At 36.4% G+C, this 23,282-nt stretch overlaps 1 long non-coding RNA gene across 2 annotated transcripts; it reads right to left on the bottom strand.

Moving 5' to 3' along the window:
• Nucleotides 1-19,605: 19,605 nt before the first annotated feature.
• On the bottom strand, nt 19,606-22,839 carry LOC137246748 (uncharacterized). Of its 2 annotated transcripts, XR_010951686.1 has the most exons (4): nt 22,637-22,839; nt 22,404-22,577; nt 20,761-21,658; nt 19,606-20,696 (listed from the first exon to the last, which is right to left on the bottom strand). It is a non-coding gene; the product is annotated as an uncharacterized lncRNA (long non-coding RNA). The 2 variants fall into 2 exon arrangements; XR_010951685.1 differs by having other exon boundaries at nt 20,761-22,577.
• Nucleotides 22,840-23,282: the final 443 nt, after the last annotated feature.

The following is a 23,282-nucleotide window of genomic DNA, read 5'->3' on the forward strand; positions in this document are numbered from 1 at the left end:
TTCCTAAGTTAATACCTCTAGGCAGTAGCCGTTAGCAGTTTTATAAAATTTGTGTTTTTGATGGAAAAATTAAAGAATTGTAGAAATATATATCACTCGTCTTATTGTAAACCGATTAAATAAAAATTTTTTTGGAGAATGCAACTCAAGTTTTTTCATATTATATGATTGAATTCTCCGGCTAATTTCTAGGGCACTGAAGTGGGTGGCTAATTTTCCGTCAAAGAATATAGGGGGACTCATGTAACCGTATAAATGCCTTATAAAGTGTGTAAACGTATAAATTTATCTAGTACGTAAACGAACTGTCAAATTTTGTATGAAAAATCATTTACACAATTTGTATAAATTTACGCGCACATTTCATTGTGTAAACGCGGTAAACTCAAAGGAATGCAACCTTGCAGACATTACAGCAGGCATTTTCATCAGAAATCTCCAACATTAGCAAGTCATTTACAAGTATATCTTAGTAAAGACGTTTTACTTTTGATTTTTCACTTAATCGTGGCATTTTTTAATTTGTATAACAATCAAAAAAATGTTGTTCGGCAATAATACAGCCGATAAACAATCAAGTTTATCAAGAGTATTACTAGGTGCGTTCATATAACAGCGTGTGTAAATGGATATAATTTTACACCTTATAAGTTTATATGCTTTTATGAGTCCCCCTTATTTTTATAATAGTTTGAAGAATTTGTTATATTTTTCCTCTGCATTTTTCATTAAAAATTAATTCACTTTACTATAAAAACATTATGCAGCCAAATACACATTTCAGAATAAATTCATACGGAGTATTTCTGAATACATCGGTAGTATAAAAATAAAAGCTCATAATTAACCATTTTATGGTGTTACATATACAGATTTATTTCGGGTTGATTCATCTTACATTTAAAAATCAAAGCATTTTCAATTAACAAAATTTATAAAACAAAGATGCATAGACATCTATTTCCGCTAGTTTCACCTCATTGATTGTAATACGAGTTTGAACATATTGTCGTCAGCCAGTTAATAATATATATCATAACAACTCAGAAAATTAGAATTTCACATTACATCAGTTTACAATAAAAGGTACATATTTTTTTCTTTTTATCCCAATTTTGGTTCATATATTCTGTATACTAAACTAAATTAATGTATAACATTCAATCTACTCCGGTAAACAAACTTAAACATTCCCTTTTTTTATATCCAAGTATACAAATTGCACACTCGCTTTTTAAAAATAAATTGAAGCGATCTCTATAGCTATAAAAAATAGCCGCGATTCGAAAATATCCATCACTATTGGCGTTCTGCGACATACTTCTATCCTGTTTCTTGCCAACTGATTTTTACAGCGCTGCGACATCTGTTGCAGAAATGATTTGAACATTGGACTTCCCTGCAAAAATTGTTGGATTACGTGTTTCATTTTCTTCATGTTGGAGTACTCTAACAATACACCTTTGCAATGCGTTTGCGGACCACCATCAGCCGACCATTGCTCGTTTTTTAACGACCGTGATCACGACTCGATGACGATCGAACAGAGTTGCCAAAAGTAAAACATTGCATACAAATAATTGATAATAAAATTTTACTATGGCAACTCTGATAAAATACAACCGCGCACTGGTTTTATGTATACATACTATAGTATAGAGAAATGTTAGTTTCTTTATTCAAGCAAATGCCAAATAACATAAGAATATTCGTAGAATAAAATATAAAAGTTGTATTGCCCCTCTTCATTTACTTTCATTTTAAATTACATTCACTCCGATAATTCTTTCCGACACAATTCCTCTTTAGTACTTTGGCATATGATCCTCTGTGGGTGCTCCATGGAGTACTACAGTGAAAGTACTTTGGAAAGTACGCTCACGTATGTACTCTATGGTATGCTCACAAACAAAGCAAGAGTGGGATCACCCACTCCTCTCCTAGGACATCGCAAGGTTAATTGGAGCACATTTTTTGTATGAATACAGATTAGTTTGGAACACTCCTATACTCCTAAGGAGTATTCCTTAAACTATTTACATGCCAACCTAATATAAACGCACGCAAGTCATTTTCTGTCAAAAATGTCTCATGTTCATACAACTTGTATGAGGGCGACCCAAATTGAATTTGCTGCGTAAAAACCTAACTCGATTTCCAATTTTTGTTCTGCGTGACTTTTAGATTTGACGTTTGGACACACCTTGCAAAAATTGTTGGACTACGTGGTCCATTTTCTTCATGTTGGAGTACTCTAACAATATCCCCTTGCAATGTGTTTGCGGACCACCATCAGCCGATCATTGCTCGTTTTTTAACGACCGTAATCACCACACAATGACGATCGAACAGAGTTGCCAAAAGTAAAATATTGCATACAAATAACTGATAATAAAATTTTACTATGGCAACTCTGATGAAATGCAACCGCGCACTGGTTTTATGTATACATACTGTGGGAATCCCACATACTAGTAAAATCGTTACTTTTATTGTAATTACTAAGTTATATAAGAATATAAGTTCTCGACAATTTATGTGCTCAAAAAATTATAAGTCTTGCCGCTTTTACTTCCCAGAATAGTATCCTTCGGCTAGGGAAGAAATCCAATATTTAAGTTGCAACGGCAGGGAAAATAAAAAGAAATGTCAATGTGGAAACAAAGAGGATAAATACTATAAGAGCCGCAGCTAGTTAATTTGTGGCGAGTATCTCGCTGGAAATTGAAAAAATTGATGCCGAATGTTTTCTGAGAGGGACATTTTTAATTGTCTCGCATTTATCCATGCCGTGTAGGCCCCTTGTGCAACTGTGATTTTTGGAAAGAGAATTTAATAAATTAATTAAATACAGTCGAAAAATAAACACAAATTGTTACGGTCTGCTGCTACGGTCTACGGCTACGATCCACTTGGGAGCGTGTTCACACGAACACACCTAGCGATGTGGCGAAAGTTGCGATAAAAAGTATCGAAAAACAAGGAAAAAGACAGACGGGCGATCGCGAACGAAAAGAAAAACCACGAGTTCCGGAGGAAGAAAAAAGATCTTTTCCTTTTTTCGAGCTGAGTTGGTAAAACGTGGTGATTTTGTGCTCTTAAATTTTCCAATTAAGGGCTAAGCGTACTTTAAATTGAATTGTTTTTAAGCCGATAAGCATTGTACATATAAAAACAGTCCTATACTACTTTTCGAACATAAAACTGAATTAATTTTCTGAAAGCAACATTTGATATTATTAAAATCGCAATCGTGACGCGTCTGGAAGAAATGCAGCGACAGTCAGCTCCGCAGCTACAAAGGAAACGAGTTAAAGGCACCATGGAATCAAAAGACTTATCAAAGGCAGTGTAAATAATCCTCCACTAATAACCAACATTTGTTCATCGTACACCAAATCTTACCTGCATTTCAAAGTGGTTAATTTACCTACATTTGCCATTCCGACTGTTTTACTACTAGCCGCAATTTCACTTTTTCGTTATGGCAACACACAACGGCCATCTATTATTGTGACGTGGTCTGCGCTGACTGCGTGGTACCCCAAAACCACCAGAAACTCCATACGCAGTAGCATATGATAAAGCGCCAACCACCACCAACGGCGCCCACTATTCTCACGAGCATCACCATCGGTAGTACCTTCCCCAACCCTTTTATTAGCGCCAACCACGAGCGCAACAACCACCAGACGTACCGTCACCACCAGTTGCAACGCACACAACGGGGCCGCGAACATAGGTCCGAGGCCACTAATGTTAACACCAACAGGCGGTACCACCGAAACCAATACTAGCCCCATCTTTATCAGCTGCGTCCATACCGGCGATAATAATACTAGCGCATCTTTATTAGCTGCGTCCATACCGGCGATAACAATACTACCACATCTTTATCAGCTACGACCATACGGGCTACAATAAACCAGCTACAATGATAACCACAGGGCAGCGAACATAGGCCTGCGGCCAGGCCAATTGCGACAACGAATATCTGCTGGTAAAGCGGTGAGTTCGTTCCATTACTGCACCAAATATACGTATTTGTAGCCTCAACCTTGTCTTTTAAAATTTTTTTTTGACTCTGCAACATTATATAATGTTAATATACAAACATATTCAAGTTTAAGGCTATCACCCTGGTATAGAATTAAAACGAATATGAATACGAATGCAATATGCATAATGAGCGAAGAAAATGAAAAGTTAAGAAAGAAATTCTTGTTATACGTTCGAAATCGTTGCATACTGAAAAATTAACAAAACAAAAAAAACAAAGCATATCTTAATGGTCATAGGTAGGCAATTTGTACTGCCTGTGAAACAAAAAAAAAGTGTTTCAGGTATTAAAATTTGCTTTGCGTTACAGTAAAATTTTACTATTACCTTTTTAATTAATGCAATTGTGCGGATATGATTTTGGAATGAGCAAAAAGTATTGATATTGTTTCGGTAAGGAATAAAGTTTTATTGGTAATTCAAGTTCAATTGCATTATCAGTAAAACGCATTAAATTTATATTAAGGGATGCAAATAACGAGTAATGCGGATTAACTTACACTATCAACAAAAAAAAAATTTATATACATTTTTTTGACTGGGTTGAACTAAACCCAAAACAATACCACCACTGACTGATATATGCAAAACAGTTTACGTTTCACCTGAACAAGTAAAACGATTTCATTAATTTTACCATAAATTTAAAAGTTCACGTTCTACCTGAACAGGTAAATGACTCCGGTAATTTTTCTATGAATTTCAAAGCTTACGTTTTACTTGAACATGTGAAACAATTTTTTTGAGGAGTATGATTTACCCCAAATTTAGTCTTAGTTGCGTTTATAACAAATTTCTTAGTACATAGTACATATAGTGTCATTATACTATGTGTTATACCAAATTGATGTTTTGTTAAACTCAAAGTAAGTCTAATACAACAACATATTAATTTTGGAAGGGGTTCCCAATTATCGGAAGTTGTATCCAAACTGTACAGCCCTAAGATAGGTTTGTGAATGAAAAAAGAAAAGGGTATTTAACCAAATTTCTACCAAAAAAAAAAAAAAAAATTTATTATATATATAATATATTAGATTATAAAAACAAACCAATTATTATGACATTCAATGAACCGTCACAAAATGCAGCTCACAATAATTTTTCTAAAAACTTACAAAAAAAAAAAAATAGAGTTCCTCTCCAATTAGGCACGCATTTTTGATTGCTACTTTTTTTAAATAAAAATATTTATAAGCATAAATATATATATAAAAAAAAAAACCCTTGCAGTAAGATCAAAAGAAGTTTATAGAAAGAAATGCTATATTAGTAATAATGAAACTTGAATAAATTTGTTAACAATATGGGAGTGCTGGCGTCGCCATTTATTTAGAAGGCACGTAGGGTTACCAGGTAAGGGGCCACCGAAAAATAGATGCGTCGGTGGCCATGGTTTTGAGGGTGGGAATAGCACCGGGCGTCGCAACACCACCCGCGGCGCCCCCTAGTTATATTCGGCCGTTCTCTTTCTTTTATTTCTATTTTCAGCTTGTTTTTTTTTTTTTTTTTTTGACTTTTATCAGTTAGTAACCGGTCATTTCCGGTTCGGTTAGCTTTGTCTCCTTTTGCGTTAGATTTTTTTGAGTTTTTTTGAATTTGAATTTTTTGAATGTTAACGGTCTGTCCGTGACACCCGGTTCGGCCGGATGTTGTTTTATTTGGAATTTATAAGCGTTTTGAGTCGTCTCTGCGCTTTTTGACAGTTGAGTTTTGAATAGGCATGATAGGAACTTTTTTCTGTTTATGGCGCAGGAACAGTAAGGTTGGCAAGGACCCGCCCCAGCCGACAATGACTAGCCACTGTGCACCACCACATCATGCCGACCGCCTTCCTTACTGCTTCCAACGAAAATGCGATTCCATAACAAAATACCCCACGAAAATGTATAGAAGACATTTATAAACATCTCGCCCAAAAAAAAAGTAGCGACTACCTCTCAGTATACATCGAGTAAATGCCAAAAAAATAACGAGTGACGGCTCTTATTGTATTTATCCTCTTCGGTGGAAAGGAATTGAAAAGTCCCATGTAGAATTCGTGCTGCCAGATGTGACAGCTGCATGCCCATTCCCCACAATACTCCCCCCTAAATGAGGGTTTGAGCGGTTATCGAAAACGTCGAATTTAGATGATTTAGGTCGGCAGGCTCGTTGAAGTATACGGAACTTGTGCTGAGCCCGGTCTGCTGAGCGCCCTCCTTTGTGGGTTGCTTTCGAACACGTCGTCGCTGGCCAAGTGAGCTGGTTTCAGAAGTTCCACGTTCACGTTCACCGCTTTCCCGTATTGGCGACTGTGCTTGCTGTTATGTCTTTGATCGGTACTGCCTCCGGCCATTTGGTAAATCTATCTATCATAATTAATTATTTAATTCAATTAAATTAAATTATTTTTGACTGCTAAACGACTTTCGACACTGTAAAGAAAGTGAAACAACACCTTTTAGTCGTTTAAGTTTTATGTTATTTTTACAAGACAAATGTTTCAACACTCGCGTGGTGTCTTCTTCAGTTGCTAGTTTAGTTGAAAACTAGCAAAACAGCAAGCACAGTCGCCAATACTTTTTACTCTCACTGGATCGCGCGCTTCGGTTGCCCTAAGTTACTGACAACCGACCAAGGGATCCAGTTTGAAAGTGCATTTGTCTTGTAAAAATAAAAACAAAAAAACTTAAACGACTAAAAGGTGTTGTTTCACTTTCTTTACACTATCTATCATAGTCATGCAGTATTTGAAACCTTGAGATTCCGGCAGGGGTCCAACCAGATCTAAGTGAATATGGTCGAATCTTCCATCTGGGAGCGGGAATGCAACGGGGGCTGCGTGAATGTGTCGTCCAGTTTTTGATCGTTGACATGCAATACAATCCCGTGCCCATCGGGTTATGTCCTTATTCATTGATGTCCATACATATCTTTGCGCTATCATTTTGACGGTGGCTCGACCGTTAGGGTGGGCGAGGTTGTGTATACTGTCGAATACTCTGCGACGTAATGCTAGTGATATGAACGGTCGCAGGTTGTTGGTAGAAACGTCGCACGTAATTTGCTTGCCGTTAGGTCCATAGTTGATCACCTGAAGCTTAAGGGAAGTATCGTTGTTCGATATCAAGTTTCGGAGCTCTCTGTACTGAATATCCGTTGTGAACTGGCTGATACATCCTAGCTGCCTGATTTGTCGGGGCGATGATTTGTCTGATTGTTGTCGGAAAGCAAAAACCAACGGCTTGTGATCTGTGCGGATTGTGAATTCCCGACCCTCGACCCAGTGTCGAAAGTTTTTTATGGCTTCATACACTGCAGTTAATTCTCTGTCGTAGGTGCTGTAGTTCTTTTCTGCTGGTGATAGTTTTTTGGAGAAGAATCCCAGTGGTTGCCATATGTTGTTTTGGCACTGCTCTAATACGGCTCCTAAAGCCGTACTTGATGCATCGCATGTGATACGAAGTTCGGCACCTGGTACAGGATGTGCGAGAAGCGTTGCGGAAGCAAGTTGTTCTTTGATAGTTTCAAACGCGCGTTTTGCCTCATCTGTCCATGGAACAGGTCTTTAATCATTTTTCTTCGAGTCTTTCAGAAAATAGTTAAGCGGTGCCTGTGTTGTAGCCGCGTGTTTGAGATGTCGTCTGTAGAAATTTAGAACCCCGATGAATCGACTGAGTTCAACAATAGTCTGGGGCTCGGAGAAATCTCCCAGGGCCTGAACTCGGTCAGGCAGAGGTGCCGATCCTTGCGCTGTTATTCTATAACCCAAAAAGTACACTGTTGTATCGCCTAAGCTACACTTGTCTGCGTTGATGCACAACCCATATTCGCCAAGTCGTTGATAAATCAAATTCATATGTCGTTTGTGTTGCTTGAGGCTATGAGAAGGTCGTCGATGTATGCGTGGACGAAATCAAGGCCGGAGAGAACTTCGTTGATGAAACGTTGAAACGATTGTGCTGCATTGCGGAGTCCGAACGGCATGCTGATAAACTCATAAAGACCGAACGGGGTTATGACAGCTGTTTTAGGGGTGTCTTCCTCGGCTACAGGGATGCGGCGAAAAGCACGGCGAAGGTCAATTGTTGAAAAGATGTGTTTATCAGCTAACACTGTTGTGGAGTCCTGAAGGAGTGATATAGGGTAGTGATCTGGGATGGTTTGCTCGTTGAGTCTTCGGTAGTCCCCGCATGGCCTCCAGTGTCCGTTTTTCTTCTTGGCCATGTGTAATGGGCTGGCCCAAGGGCTTTTGGAGGGTCTGGCGTGTTCAAAATCGACCATTAGTTGAAACTCATCTCTCGCTATCCGTAGGCGCTCCGGGTCAAGTAGACGTACTCTTTGGGCGCAGGGTGCTCCTGTAGTTGGAATATAGTGTTTCACTGAATGTGTGGCTGACGTACGATTTGATGGATTACCCAATAATTCAGGGAACTGCTTAAGCATGAAGCTGAACTCGGTTGTTTCGCTGAGTGTGGTAACGGACGTGATGGGAGCTGAGGTGTATGTGCATAAAGTGCTGAACCCGAGGTTCGGATCTGAAATGCATCCCTGTTTGAGATCCACCACGAGTCCATGTTGATGTAGTAAATCAGCGCCTATGATTGTATATGGTACGTTTGCCACGCAAAAGACCCAACTGATTTGCCGGCGAAGTCCAATATTTAAAGTTACAGCTTTTTCGCCATACGTTTCTATTTTACCGCCGTTTGCGGCATGCAATAAAAATTGTGTTGGCGCTCGTTTCTCGTCGCGAGATGGTGGTATGACTGAAATGTCCGCGCCGGTATCGACGAGGTATTTTGTTCCGGTGACACGGCCGTAGATGAACAGTCGGCGAGGGTTGAGCTTGCCACCAGTAGTCGCCGAGTCTACTGGTGTGTGCTGGGGTTTTTCTGGTTCTAAGCCCAGGAGCATGGCTGTATACACTTGTTCGCTCGCGCACCAAACCTGCGGTGGTAGAAACAGATAGAGGGAGATGTAGGAACTGCATTACTTGAACGTATTGGCGCAGCCCCAGTGGGTACTTGACGAATCGGACGCCCATTATTTGAAATTATAGTGCTTAGCTTGCCTGCCAAGTTATTTACTTGCTTTGCTAGTTCGTCGAGTTGTTTCTGCATTGTGGTTTTAGTGGTATCCACCGGCATTACGCACCGGGGCTCGGGATCGCGTTGATTTTCCACCAACTTGTTGGCTAGTAGCGCGAGTTTGTCTATATCGAGTTCACCCGAGGCGATTAGTGCTATTTGGACATACTGCGGGAGTCGATCTAACCAGATGGCCCGAGTGAATGTTGAATCGAGTCGACCGCCCCCCAATCGTTTGATTTCTGCCAACAGTTCGGACGGTCGACGATCCCCTAATTCAACACCCGATAGAAGCTTCTTGAAGCGCCGTTCCTGGGAAATAGAAAAGTGGTTTACCAGAACCTCTTTAACTGTAGTATACTTATCGGTTTCGGGAGGGTTAAATATGACCTGCTCTATGATGATGAGGGTATCTTGGTCCAATCGGGCCACGACTGCTTGGTATTTGGTTAAGTCGGATGAAATTCGCCGTAACTGGAACTGCGCCTCAATTGCAGCAAACCATAACTGTACGTGATTGGTCAAAAATGGTGGTAGCTCTAAACGTTCCACCCTGTCGACGTGTGTAGCTGCTGGCTGTGAATTTGTGAAAGAGTCGAAGAATTCCTCTTGAGGTGTTGGCGTGCTGGAGCCTGCTTCGTTTGCTTCAACAGAATCTGCTTGGTTTTCTGGCATTGTGGCTTAGTGCACGGCAATCGGCTTCTTTTTATATGAAACACGTTGCTCAATAGTTGTAGGGGTCACCAATTTATGTGCGAACATTAATTCCACATACTAATAAAATCGTTACTTTTATTGTAATTACTAAGTTATATAAGAATATAAGTTCTCGACAATTTACGAGCACAAAAAATTATAAGTCTTGCCGCTTCTTCCCTGATTAGTCTCCTTCGGCTAGGGAAGAAATCCAAGATTTAAGTGGCAACGGCAGGGAAAATAAAAAGAAATGTCAATGTGGAAAGGAATTGAAAAGTTCCATGTAGAATTGGTGCTGCCAGATGTGACAGCTGCATGCCAATTCCCCACAATACTATAGAATAGAGAAATATTAGTTTCTCTATTCATAGTGTACAAGTACAAGTGTGTTGACTTATTTCTGACAGGCACTCGCGTAAGTGAGCATAACGGGAAAATCTGGGTTGCCATTGTTGTTTCGGTTGAAAACGGTCAATTAGGGTTCTGTGCAGAGGCGAAAAAGATTGAAACAGGGTTTATGTAGTTACAAAAGTGTTGCTCCTGTTCCAGGTAAAAGTCCAGTTGAGGGGTCGATTGCTAATACGCTACCAAAAATATCGAGAGAGGTGTCAAAAGACGCGTATTAATCTCGAGAACAATAATTCGAAGGCGGAAAAGAAAAATGTTATCTCTGTCCGGAGATATTTGCAGTTGAAGTTTGCGATTTTCATGTGGTTGTTGTTGTGTTTGTACCCACAAAAAAAATTGTGCATCACCGTGACGGTAGTTGAAATTTTTATTTTCCGCCTTCGGATTATTAATACTGATGTCAAGATGCGTCGTTTGACACCTCTCTCAATATTTTTGGTAGCGTATTAGCAGTCGACCCCTCAACTAGACTATTACCCTGTTCCATAGCATTTTAATTTTATATCATGGCGAAAAGTGTTCAGTTCAGAGTTATTGATTTTCATTAAAAGTTTAATTGGTAGTAGTGCAGTTTAGGGGCCCCACCCTAAAGTTGGGTCAAGATTTTCGAGTGAGGTATCAAAAGACGCGCATTTACGTCTAGATTAGGAATCCGAAAGCGGAAGTTAACTTTTTTCACCCGTTCAAAAGTTATCGGCAGGTTTGTGTGATACATATTGAACAATCTAGCGCACACATTGCTTTTCTTTTTATACTTGGTATATTGACATAATCTAACTTGCACGAATTAACGAAAAAATTATGTTAAATTTCACTAATTTACTTATAAAATATCAACACAAATATTGCAAAAAATTTCTGTCCAAATGAAAACATATGAAAGTGAACAGTGTTGCCAGCTCAGAAGGTAATAAAACAAGGTTTGTTTGATATATAAAACATCTATATTTAGAAGAAATTTCTATGATAAAATTATGTTTTTATGGGAAAATGATTACTAACTTGTCATAAATCGAATAATAAGTCGAAAAAATTGTTATTGACAAAATAATTTAATTTTATATTTTTCAAAAAAGGCTTAACTAAACATGCACAGTAATTCTGCGTAGAACACCCTTAGCCGATCCAACGCCGGCTGCGCCATGCACAGTAATTCTGCGTAGAACACCTTTCTGCATAGGCGGCCTTTGGCCGCGCTTATAAAAAATAACCATGGGCTACGCCATGCCAAGTCCGGGTGTGTGATATAACCGTGGCTACCGCCGAGGTGACGTCCTTCTGCGTAGTACACCTTTTTGCGTAGAGAGACATAACCGTTGCGGTAGCCACGGTTATACCACACACCCGGACTTGGCATGGCGTAGCCCAGGGTTATTTTTTATAAGCGCAGCCGAAGGCCGCCTATGCAGAAAGGTGCTCTACTCAGAATTACTGTGCATGGCGAAGCCGGTGTTGGATCGGCTAAGGGTGTTCTACGCAGATGACTTGAGAAAAGCAAGAGTAATTTCTTGTTCAGTTAATTTCTATTATTGCTCATCTGGCAGCACTCTTCACCATCAGGTGTTTTTCTTCAACAACGAATCAAGTGATTAGAGTGTATTTTCTGTATTTTTATTACCTAATTGCATATTAATTAGAGAAATTTGACAAATTTTTTTTACTAATTCGTGGATATCAAATTGTATTAATCTATCGAAAAACAAAATAGGATGTGATTTGTGCGCTTAAAACATTGTAAATGTGCGGGAACAATATGTACAAGACGAAACAGTTTTTCGCGCATAACTTTTAAACGAGTAACAAAAGTTAACTTCCGCTTCGGATTCTTGATCTAGACGTGAATACGCGTCTTTTGATACCTCACTCAAAAAAAGGCCCAATTTTAGGGTGGGCCCCTAAACTGCACAATTACCATTTAATTTATTACGGAGGGTTACGTGTAAAAAGCAGAGAAAACGTACTGTTTTTCAAATTATTGTAAAAAACTTTTTAATTTGAATTTCTGTACCCAAGTTCACTATATTTTTGTAACACAAGAATCTCGAGGTCAATTCCTTAACTATGAAAAACTGAAAAATGTACACTTAATGAAAACTCATTACACACACAATTTACACTTTGAATTTAGCTGTGTTTTTATGCACACAATTTTGAATATACAGACTACAAATCTTCTAGTATTCTTATTTCCGGGGAAATATATGCAACTATTTCATCTGTAAATACTACAAAGTTTTATTAAACTATCAAATGCAACTCAGCTTGAAGTACTCTTACGTACCAAAAATGCAACTCTAGACCTGAGATTTGCATCAGGTGAGCGAGGCTGTTTGTTGTTTTGACGTTTATCGCTCAGTTGACACACTTGTATAGGTACACTATGTCTTTATTCACGCAAATGCTAAATAACTTAAGAATATTCGTAGTATAAAATATGAAAGTTGTATTGCCCCTCTTCATTTAATTTCATTTTAAATTAAATTCACTCCGATAATTCTTTCTGACAAAATTCCTCTTTAGTACTTTGGCATATGATCCTCTGTGGGTGCTCCATGGAGTACTACAGTGAAAGTACTTTGGAAAGTACTCTCACGTATGTACTCTATGGAATACTCACAAACAAAGCGAGAGTGGGATCACCTACTCCTCTCCTAGGACATCGCAATGTTAATTGGAGCACATTTTTTGTATGAATTCAGATTAGTTTTGGAACCCTCCTTTACTCCTAAAGGAGTATTCCTTACACTATTTATGGATTACTCGCGTTTTTTGAAGGGTATAGTCCTATAGGAGTATTCCTTACACTATTTACGGAGTACTCGCGTGTTTTAAAGGTAATGCTTACCTTCAAAAAACGCGAGTACTCTATAAATAATGTATGAAATACTCCTTTAGGAGTATAGGAGTGTTTCAAAACTAATGTGTATTCATACAAAAAATGTGCTCCAATTAACATTGCGATGTTCTACGAGAGGAGTAGGTGATCCCACTCTCGCTTTGTTTGTGAGTATTCCATAAGAGTACATACGTGAGAGTACTTTCCAAAGTACTTTCACTGTAGTACTCCATGGAGCACCCACAGAGGATCATATGCCAAAGTACTAAAGAGGAATTGTGTCGGAAAGAATTATCGGAGTGAATTTAATTTAAAATGAAAGTAAATACAGAGGGGCAATACAACTTTTATATTTTATACTACGAATATTCTTATGTTATTTAGCATTTGTGTGAATAAAGAAACTAATATTTCTCTATACTATAGTATGTATACACAGAACCAGTGCGCGGTTGCATTTTATCAGAGTTGCCATAGTAAAATTTTATTATCAGTTATTTGTATGCAATATTTTACTTTTGGCAACTCTGTCCGATCGTCATCGTGTCGTGATCACGGTCGTTAAAAAATGAGCAATGATCGGCTGATGGTGTTCCGCAAACGCATTTCAAAGGAGTATTGTTAGAGTACTCCAACATGAAGAAAATGAAACACGTAATCCAACAATTTTTGCAGGGTTACATTGTCGCAACGCATGCTTATTTGGGTTAGGGCAAAAACCGCCGGTTGTTCGCGTGCGCTAAAAAAACGCAGAGCGGTTTTATTAGGTTGCATGATGGAGTACTCGCGTTTTTTGAAGGGTGGTTTTTTTTATAGCAATGATGCCAGAGTGTCATATTTATTGAAACTTTTCCCCCTTATTATGGGATCAATCAGCAATTTTTGTTGTTATTTCGGCTTACTGATTTGTAAGATAATTATTTAATATTATTATTGTTATGATAATTTTTTTCTTAAATGAAAAAATTTTAAAATTTATTAAAATAGAGGAAAGAAATATTGTATAGATCCATTTGGGGAACTGCTAAACTCCTTCATGGGCAACGTTTAGGCACCGCTGCTATAACCATTCAGCTATCACAGCGGTTGTTTGTTTGTTCTTCATTATTTCTACTTTCTGTCCAGTGCACGGACCTTTAAAAAGAGAATGTTGTTAGACGAAAAATTAAAATAGTGGTAGAAGTTGGTAGATTTTTTAACCAAGAAAACTATAGCTACACTTTATATTTGTACAAAACAATTCATATTTTATTGTAAAACAAATAAAGCACATTTCACGGAAATAACACTTAAAAAACATGTAAACAAAACAAAAAAATTCATGTAAATTTGTATATACAGTGTACTCTCTCTTAACGAACACCTCTCTTAAGCGGGCACCTCTCATAAACAAACAATTTTTTCAGTACCAAAAGATCCTTAAGCATTTTTTAAGTTTTTCCCTTTTGAGCGGACAACCCTCCCATAAAAGGACGCGGACACTTTCTTTTTACCCCAAGGAGCTTTTTAATTTCCCATAACCGGACAGCTTACAGCACCTTTTTTCTTTTACTCTTTACCATATTCGTACAGCTGTTGCTTATTCACTAATAGGTGCATGGATGTAGGGGAATCCCCCAAATACGAAGAACCTGTTTTTAATACAGTAAAAAACATGAAAATGTATGTATGTAAATAGCTTATGAATATATGATACTTGCTTATTTCCCGTATGTTGAGCTTGATATACTGAGGAAACTTTAAGCTGCAGACATTGGTGCTTTATCGGTAACCGTATCGGTAACCTTATAACAGCTGATTCGATTTACCTTATGGGAATCAATGCAATCGATTATTGGTGCCGCTAAGGTCGTAACCGTATCGTAGCCAACCAATTGGTTTTTGGTTTACCATCGTAACGATAAACAGCTGATTACGTTAGGGATACGACTACAGCGATACGACATACGGCACCAATGACTCCGGCTTTACCGATACGTCTAATTACAACAACAATTTTCCAATGTACCAGTATTTTTCTGCCACAAAATAACCGACTTTAGCATGTTATCGTTTACTTAAAACTTTTAAGCTGTTGCATAGATTTTATCGCGGGCTTGGCGACTAAATCAAAAAAACCGTAACGGATATTTGTTAAAAAAGATCCGAAAAGGCTGGAAAAGGTTCGGTGTTAGCAACAGGCCAAATACATAAAATTGGATCTCTGTCATAAACAGCGGTGGGCACCACTACATTTACACGGTTACCAAATTGAGAATGTGTTAGTAAACACGAACGCGTAGCGAGCACGAAAGCAAAATCTATTATTTATTTAGTTTGATTTCAATGCTTGAACGGTGAACACGTGTCACACGCACTCTTTGGTACTCTGTTTTAAGCGCGCGTGCGACAATTCCTCACCGTACGACCATCGCAAAAAGAGCTGTCGTTGATTTTCACGAAGTAGCCATTGTGCTATCGCTTATCGCTTACAAGCCAACCTAATAAAACCGCACTGCGTTTTTTTAGCGCACGCAAACAACCGGCGTTTTTTGCCCTAACCAAAATAAGCATGCGTTCCGACAATGTAAAGCATGTGTGCAAATGTCAAATCTAAATGTCACGCAGAACAAAAATTGGAAATCGAGTTAGGCTTTCATGCAGCAAATTCAATTTAAGTTGCTCTCATACAAGTTGTATGTGCATGAAACATTTTTGACAGAAAATGACTTGCGTGCGTTTATATTAGGTTGGCTTGTTAGCAGGTGCTAAGCTCACGCCCACCCCGGATCATAAAGTTAAAGTGAATGTTAAAGTTAAAGCGAAAGTTAAAAAAAAAATAAAGTTAAAGTTAAAGTGAAAGTTGAAGTTGAAGTTAAAGTTAAAGTGAATGTTAAAGTTAAAGCGAAAGTTAAAGTTAAAAATAAAGTTAAAGTGAAAGTTAAAATTAAAGTTAAGGTTAAAGTTAAAGTTAAAGTCAAAGTTAAAGTTAAAGTCGAAGTCAAAGTTAGAGTTAAAGTTAAAGTTAAGGTTAAAGTTAAAGTTAAATTTAAAGTTAAAGTTACAGTTAAAGTTAAAGTTAAAATTAAAGTCAAAGTTAAATATAAAGTTAAAGTTAAATTTGAAGTTAAAGTTACAGTTAAGGTTAAATTTAAAGTGAATGTTAAAGTTAAAGCGAAAGTTAAAGTTAAAAATAAAGTTAAAGTTAAAGTGAAAGTTAAATATTAACTTGCCATTTATTCAACAAAAGTAAACAATTTGTTTTCTTATCGGTCACCACGCTTAAAAAGGTTAACTTGAATTAATATCAAAGACAAAACTTGAATTAATATCAAAGAAAACAAAATGTTGCATAAATATTATAATTGCATAAGTTGATAATATGCAATAGCTTTCCCGCGACAGTCTCCGAGTGCCACACGTCCTTTTTTTATTTTCGTTCAAAACTATTCATAAAAACTAATGAAAATAGCGTAGGAAAATATTTGCTAGTAGATGACTACTACATTTCTTTCATAAACAAATTTATTTCTTGTTTGAATTTGTGCACAAATTTTTCAAAATCAAAACCAAATTGTCAGAAAAAAACAAAAGAAAAATCTAGTGCCATATGGGTGTTATTAAATACAAGGAACAAAATGACCTTCTAAAAATTTAAATTTTTTATAAAATCTTATTAATTCAGTTGGAGGCTGAAATAAAGTCCGTCCGATACAATATTCTTTTATTAATATTTCATTGGAAATGCTTAAAATTTTTAATCCATTACGCTTGGCGGGTTTTATGTCGTTCATTAAGCTGGAGACATTGGTGCTTTATCGGTAACCGTATCGGTAACCTTTTAAAGCTGATTCGACCAACCTTATGAGAATCAATGCAATCGATTATTGGTGCCGCTAATGTCGTAACCGTATCGTAGCCAACCAATTGGGTTTTGGTTTACCGTCGTAACGATAAACAGCTGATTACGTTAGGGATACGGATACAGCGATACGACATACGGCACCAATGACTCCAGCTTTATAGAGAACGCCCTTCTGCGGCTGCAATACTGTGAGGTAATATTGCTAAGGAGCATATTTATTCACTCAAATTTTCAAACAAATTGTCTTCTAGAAGACTCTCATCAGTTCAAAATTTTATCCATCCTTTAAGAATATCGTCGGAAAATATCTTTTCTATTGTTTCATTATCATATAAAATTAATGATCGCCATTCGTTGTTAAGAATTTCCATTGAAGTCTTGTGAAATGGAAAAGCCTTAAGTAAGGGAACAATCGTTGTCATTTGACTAGACTGAATATTTTTTGCATCAAAATATTCCAAAAGGTGTAATTTTTTGCATTCGAAATTGAATTGTTTCTTAATTTCCTTACAAAGGCAAATGTTGGTAGATTTTTGGGCTTTGGTGGTAGAAGTGATAGAAAATGAAAATGGGCTACAAAGTTGGTAGATCTACCAATAAAGTGGTAAAGTCCATGCACTGCTTCTATCCTCTTTCTTGCTAAGACTAACACGATAGTTTTGGTCATTGGGTCTGCAGGCGGGATGTGTAGAACGGAATGCAATGCTGCTGATGGGGTAGTTTTTATCATTAATAATCTGCATACCCCCTCAAGTTTTTCGGTATACGTACATTTTTATGTGGCTGTCCACCAAACAAGAACTCCATAGAAAAGTATGGGTTTGACAATTGCCGTAAAAGTGCTACATTCTTCATGTGGGAATACACTTCCACGCTTAGGTTTTATCCAAATAGGGACCTTATGTTTCGTAGTAAAAAATACCAAATGGGGTTTACCGCGTTGGCATAACTTTCTTTGGCTATATAAGCTAACAATTCCAGGGACCGTTTTCACCATCTTCGGTGAACGCTAACAAACACTTTATTTGAAAGAAATCGTTCAGTGATTCGTCAAATAAGGGTTAATTTAAAATAACGGACGTTAAAAGTTCCCCTGTCACATGAGGAAAAATGAAATACAACTATTTTTATAACAAGAAGATAGATAGAAAATTTATTGGGGATTGCACTGCGACCGTTGATCTATTGTGCCCTCATCAGATTGCGTCGCGTTCCAGGAGGATATGATCCACCGTCTCTCCTGATTGATCACGAAATCGACATGAATACAAAATTATGTTTTTTATTTAGTTGAACGGCGATAGGAAATCGTTTTTTTTTTTAAAGGCCCGATTAATGGTGACTTATAACCATAAAACCATAACCAGATAAAACAGCTGATCGAACCTACCTTATGGAAATCAATGCAATCGATTAATGGTGCCATACCATAACGATAACGCCATAACCATACCATAGCCAACCAATTGAATTTTGGTTTTCTGCCATATCCACAAACAGCTGATTGTTCATTCGCCTATTTTTTTTTTTTTTTGCCATTTAGAAAATTCCAGAAGTTTTTGTAAATCTTCATAAAAATTTAAAACATTTTACTTGGATATTTTAGAAGATTTTTTAGTATGGAGTTTTGTAGGTTGATGAATTTTAGTCTAACAAAGTGCAATTTTGAAGTCTGACAAAATTCCCATTGATTTTTGACACACTTCAAAATTGCACTTTGTTGGACTAAAATTTATTAACCTACTAAACTCCATACTTAAAATTTTTTTTAAATTCCAAGTAAAAATTTTGAATTTTTTATGAAGATTTTCAAAAACTCATTGAATTTTCTAATTTGTTTGAAAACTTTTTTGAAATTGGTTTACATAGTTTTCGTTATACAATACATTCAAGTTTTTTCTAAAAGTAATAAAATTAAATAAAAGAAACAAATAATTGATAAAATGTTGCAATAATTTTTGTATGTAGATATATTTGAAATTCCTAAGAAAGTACAAAATGTAGATTGAAAATCGAATTGTGATACATTAATTTCTTTATTTATTAATATATTATATGTTGTATTGCATGTAACATGAAAGTTGACCTATCCTAATATAATAATACGTTAATTCGAGTATAAAAAAATATGGTGACTATTGAATTGTGATAATGTAACAAAGAAAGACACACAAGAACTTAAATTTTTATAATAGTAGATATGTAAACACCTGCGCATATTAATAGTGAAAATAGTTTTATTCGTAACATATATTGATGTACAGTTGTGAGCACTAAAATAGCAGTGAAAATCACTGATGTATTTATCAGTTATTTTCTCCTTTTATTTATTTTCGTTAATGGTAGAAATAACTTCAATGAATTGTATAACAAAACAAAAGTAAATTTATTTCGCAAAAATTTTCGGGAAAATGCGAAAATTCGAAATGTGTTAAAAAATCTTAATGCAAATTTCAAACTTTTATTTAGAGTTTTCTTTAGTATGAAGTTTTGTAGTCCAATCAATTTTAGTATAACAAAGTGCATGTTTGAAGTCTCTCAAAAATCGCATTGATTTTTCCCAATTTTTTTTTAAGAGTGTTTTAGATTTGGTTCCAAACAAAGAGTAAATATTTATATGGAAGAAAATCTAAAACACTCTTTGAAAAAAAATTGGCAAAAATTAATGCGATTTTTGAGAGACTTCAAACATGCCCTTTGTTATACTAAAATTGATTGGATTACAAAACTTCATACTAAAAAAACTTCTGAAAACTTTAATAAAAGTTTGAAATTTGCATGAAGATTTTTTAACACCTTTCGAATTTTCGCGTTTTCCCGAAAATGTTTTCGAAATTAGTTTACATGTGTTTGGTTATACAATTCATTGAAGTTATTTCTAAAATTAACGAAAATAAATAAAAGGAAAAAATAGCGTTTATAATTCAGACTGCTATTGTCGTATTCACAGCTGTATGTGTTATTATTGATATTCATTTAAAATATAGCATAATCTATAACAAAAATCTAATACGTATATAAAAGTTTCAAAGTTTACACATTGACAGAATTGATTTTTAGGTAATCTTTGAGTATGCAGCTTTGTTGCCCATTGGTTAGTAATAGCTCAAACGTAAATTTTTGTTCATGCATTAGGGGATGAAAATTTAACACTTTCTAACTTGCACATTATTATAACAAAATTGAATAAGAAACAAAGTTGCATACAAGAGATTTTTTAAAAGTTCTGCTCAAAAAGTTTCAAAGTTCGTGACGGGTTTTTGAAGTTATTTATATGAACTAAATTTGCGTATTTATGAAAGTGCAAAAAATATGTATTTAAAGTTTTTTCGTTTTCCTTCAAAATTTTGAATTCAATTTTTCGTTTTCCGGTAAAATATTTAATTTGAATTTTGCACTTTCCATTTTATACTAAATATTAGTATGTGTAAACACTAAAGTGCATAACTATAATAAGAATGCAAAATACAAACTTTGTGGTATTATATTATGCTCTATTTAATATACACGAGGCAGAATTGCAATTTTTACCAATTTTTTATTTAGTGAAATTATTTGAACTAACTTTATATATAAAAACCATAATATATGTTTTAAAAATATATGAAGTATTGTTTCAATATCGTTCTTTACTGTATGTATACAGAAAAAAATGAAATAAATTATATTATTCTATGTTAAAATAATTTGAGAAGCTTATGATTTTGTAGCAGCATTGTTTTTGTGCAGCAGCAATGGTTGTTGCTTTGTTTTGTTGTGTATCGCCTTCCGCCGAAATGATCTATAAGGAGGTAGTCAAAATGTGAAGTAACTTCTAGATAAGTGTATATAAGTTGCGCTCTTACCTCCTTAAATATATTACTCGATGTGATTTTGAAATGTTACTGCACCATCGGCCATAAAGTAGTTGGTAAGGTATTCCCGATACTCGTGTGTACTATTTCGGCCCCTTCTTCGAAATGAGTGTACTGTTCGCAGCGGACCTCCACAAGTTCTTAGTTCGTTCCTCCATTCTGCACCCGCCCCTTCTCCGCAAGTGTAGTTTTCTGGGCAATACCACCGACTAGTATCGTGGAACATAATGAAATTATGCAGCACTAAACATGCGAAACGATTTTTTCTGCATTTTCAGGATAAAACTCCATTTTGGCTTTCAATACTCTCCATCGCGCGGTCAAAATCCCAAATGCGTTTTCTATAACGCGGCGGGCCCGCGACAGTCTGTGATTAAAAATTCGCTGTTACCTTGTCGTATTCTTTCCCGGATATGGTTTAATTAGATTGTTTTTTAAGCGAAATGCACAATCTCCAACGAAGAAATGCGGAAAGGGTTGTGGCGATAATGGAAGAGGAGTATCTGGTGGAAGTGGTAATCGATTTTCCAACAGATCTTCTCCAAACCTTGTTGCATGAAAAATGCCTCCATCGCTTTGACTTCCATAAGCTCCTACGCTTACAGCGGTAAACTGGTATTTAGCATCGCATGCTGCCAACAAGACGATGCTGAAAAACTTTTTATAATTAAAAAACAGTGATCCTGACTTCGGAGGATTTGGCATATTCCACTTTTGGAAAAGTCAGTTGTTATATCTTTTTATTGCTGCTCTGTGGGTTCACTTAAATATATTGGGGAAAGCGTTTGCCAGATAGCCTCGCAAGTCTCCAACACAATCATCCTCACAGTGCCCTTCCAATTTTGTGGCTCCAAACTATTTTTTGAAAGGAATACCATGTGCCAAGTACCTAAAAATCATACTAATTAATAAAATATACGATGCTAATATCTGAAAATTGTTTACTGAAGTGTAATGGATAAAGGTTCTTCCACACCAAGAAAATCAGGTAATAGTCTAGTTGAGGGGTCGACTGCTAATATGCTACCAAAAATATCGAGAGAGGTGTCAAACGACGCGTCTTGACATCAGTATTAATAATCCGAAGGCGGAAAATAAAAATATTAACTCGTTCAAAAGATATTAACGAAAAACCGAAAAAAGACCCGCGGGTACCTCCGAAACCGGGGGTGGGATCCATATTATTTTGCGCAGAACACCTTTCTGCGTTGGCGGTCTTCGGTCGCGCTTATAAAAAATAACCCTGGGCTACGCCATGCCAAGTCCGGTTGTGTGGTATAGCCGTGGCTACCCCCACGGTGATGCACAATTTTTTTTGTGGGTAAAAACACAACAACAAACACATGGAAATCGCCATCTTCAACTGCAAATATCTCCGGACAGAGATAAAATTTTTCTTTTCCGGATTATTGTTCTAGAGATTAATACGCGTCTTTCGCCACCTCACTCGAAATTTTTGGTAGCGTATTAGCAGTCGACCCCTCAACTAGACTTTTACCAAAAATTATTGCTCTCAATGCCGAGATCAAGCAATTGATCGACCAACAGACCAAAAGGTAAGAGCACCTCGGATATGCAACCGCTTTGCTGGTTTTGGTATATATGGTCAACCGTCAATCCCTAACAGACCCTACCAAATATAACGACAGAGTATTAATGCACTTCCCACGGCAGCCGGTTCTAAGCACCAAAAGGTTTTGTGTGGCAGTTTCCGTGTTTTATTTGAAGATAATTACTGTTAAGTTCACGTCCTTGCGCTCAAATATATATAAATCTTCGCCTATATGTAGTGCTATATTTAATTAAATCTGTAAGAATACCGAAATCCTTATTAATTTGTTAAACTTTTAATATGTCAACAGCTCACATTGAGATACGTGTAGATATGGGGCTTTGTTCACCAGCTAATTGTTTCACTATGCAGATATGCACCCAATTTGTTGCAATATTAATAAAAATACTATTAAAAATGTTTCTTTTACTTTATTTTGATTAAAAATTACCAAATTTTGCAATCACTTTGCACAATCACTTTTTATAAACAAAACATTCGCAGCTCGTGACAGCAATGGTCAGCTGTTTACGGTTATGGCACCATTAATCGATCACAATAGAGATGGTTATGGATATGGGTACGGTTACGACTATGGCGTTAGGGTTAAAGGCCGAATTAAAGGGCGAATTAATGGTGACTTATAACCATAAAGCCATAACCAGATAAATCAGCTGATCGAACCTGCCTCATGGAAAGGAATGTAATCGATTAATGGTGCCATACCATAATGCTAACGACATAGCCAATCAATTAGTTTTTGGTTTCTCGCCATATCCATAACCTAAAAATATTTGAGTTGGTGAATTTAATAACTTTTTGTAGATTTTCTTCATTTTTTTGGATACATTATGACTAAGAGACTTATTTTTTGTGGAATATGTTTGTAATTTTCTGCGTTTTCTTCATTTTTATGAAATTTTCACGATTTTTAGGTTAAGGCACCATTAATTGATCACAT

The sequence above is a fragment of the Eurosta solidaginis genome, chromosome 3, assembly GCF_040869045.1.
Source record: "Eurosta solidaginis isolate ZX-2024a chromosome 3, ASM4086904v1, whole genome shotgun sequence".
Lineage (NCBI taxonomy): Eukaryota > Metazoa > Arthropoda > Insecta > Diptera > Tephritidae > Eurosta > Eurosta solidaginis.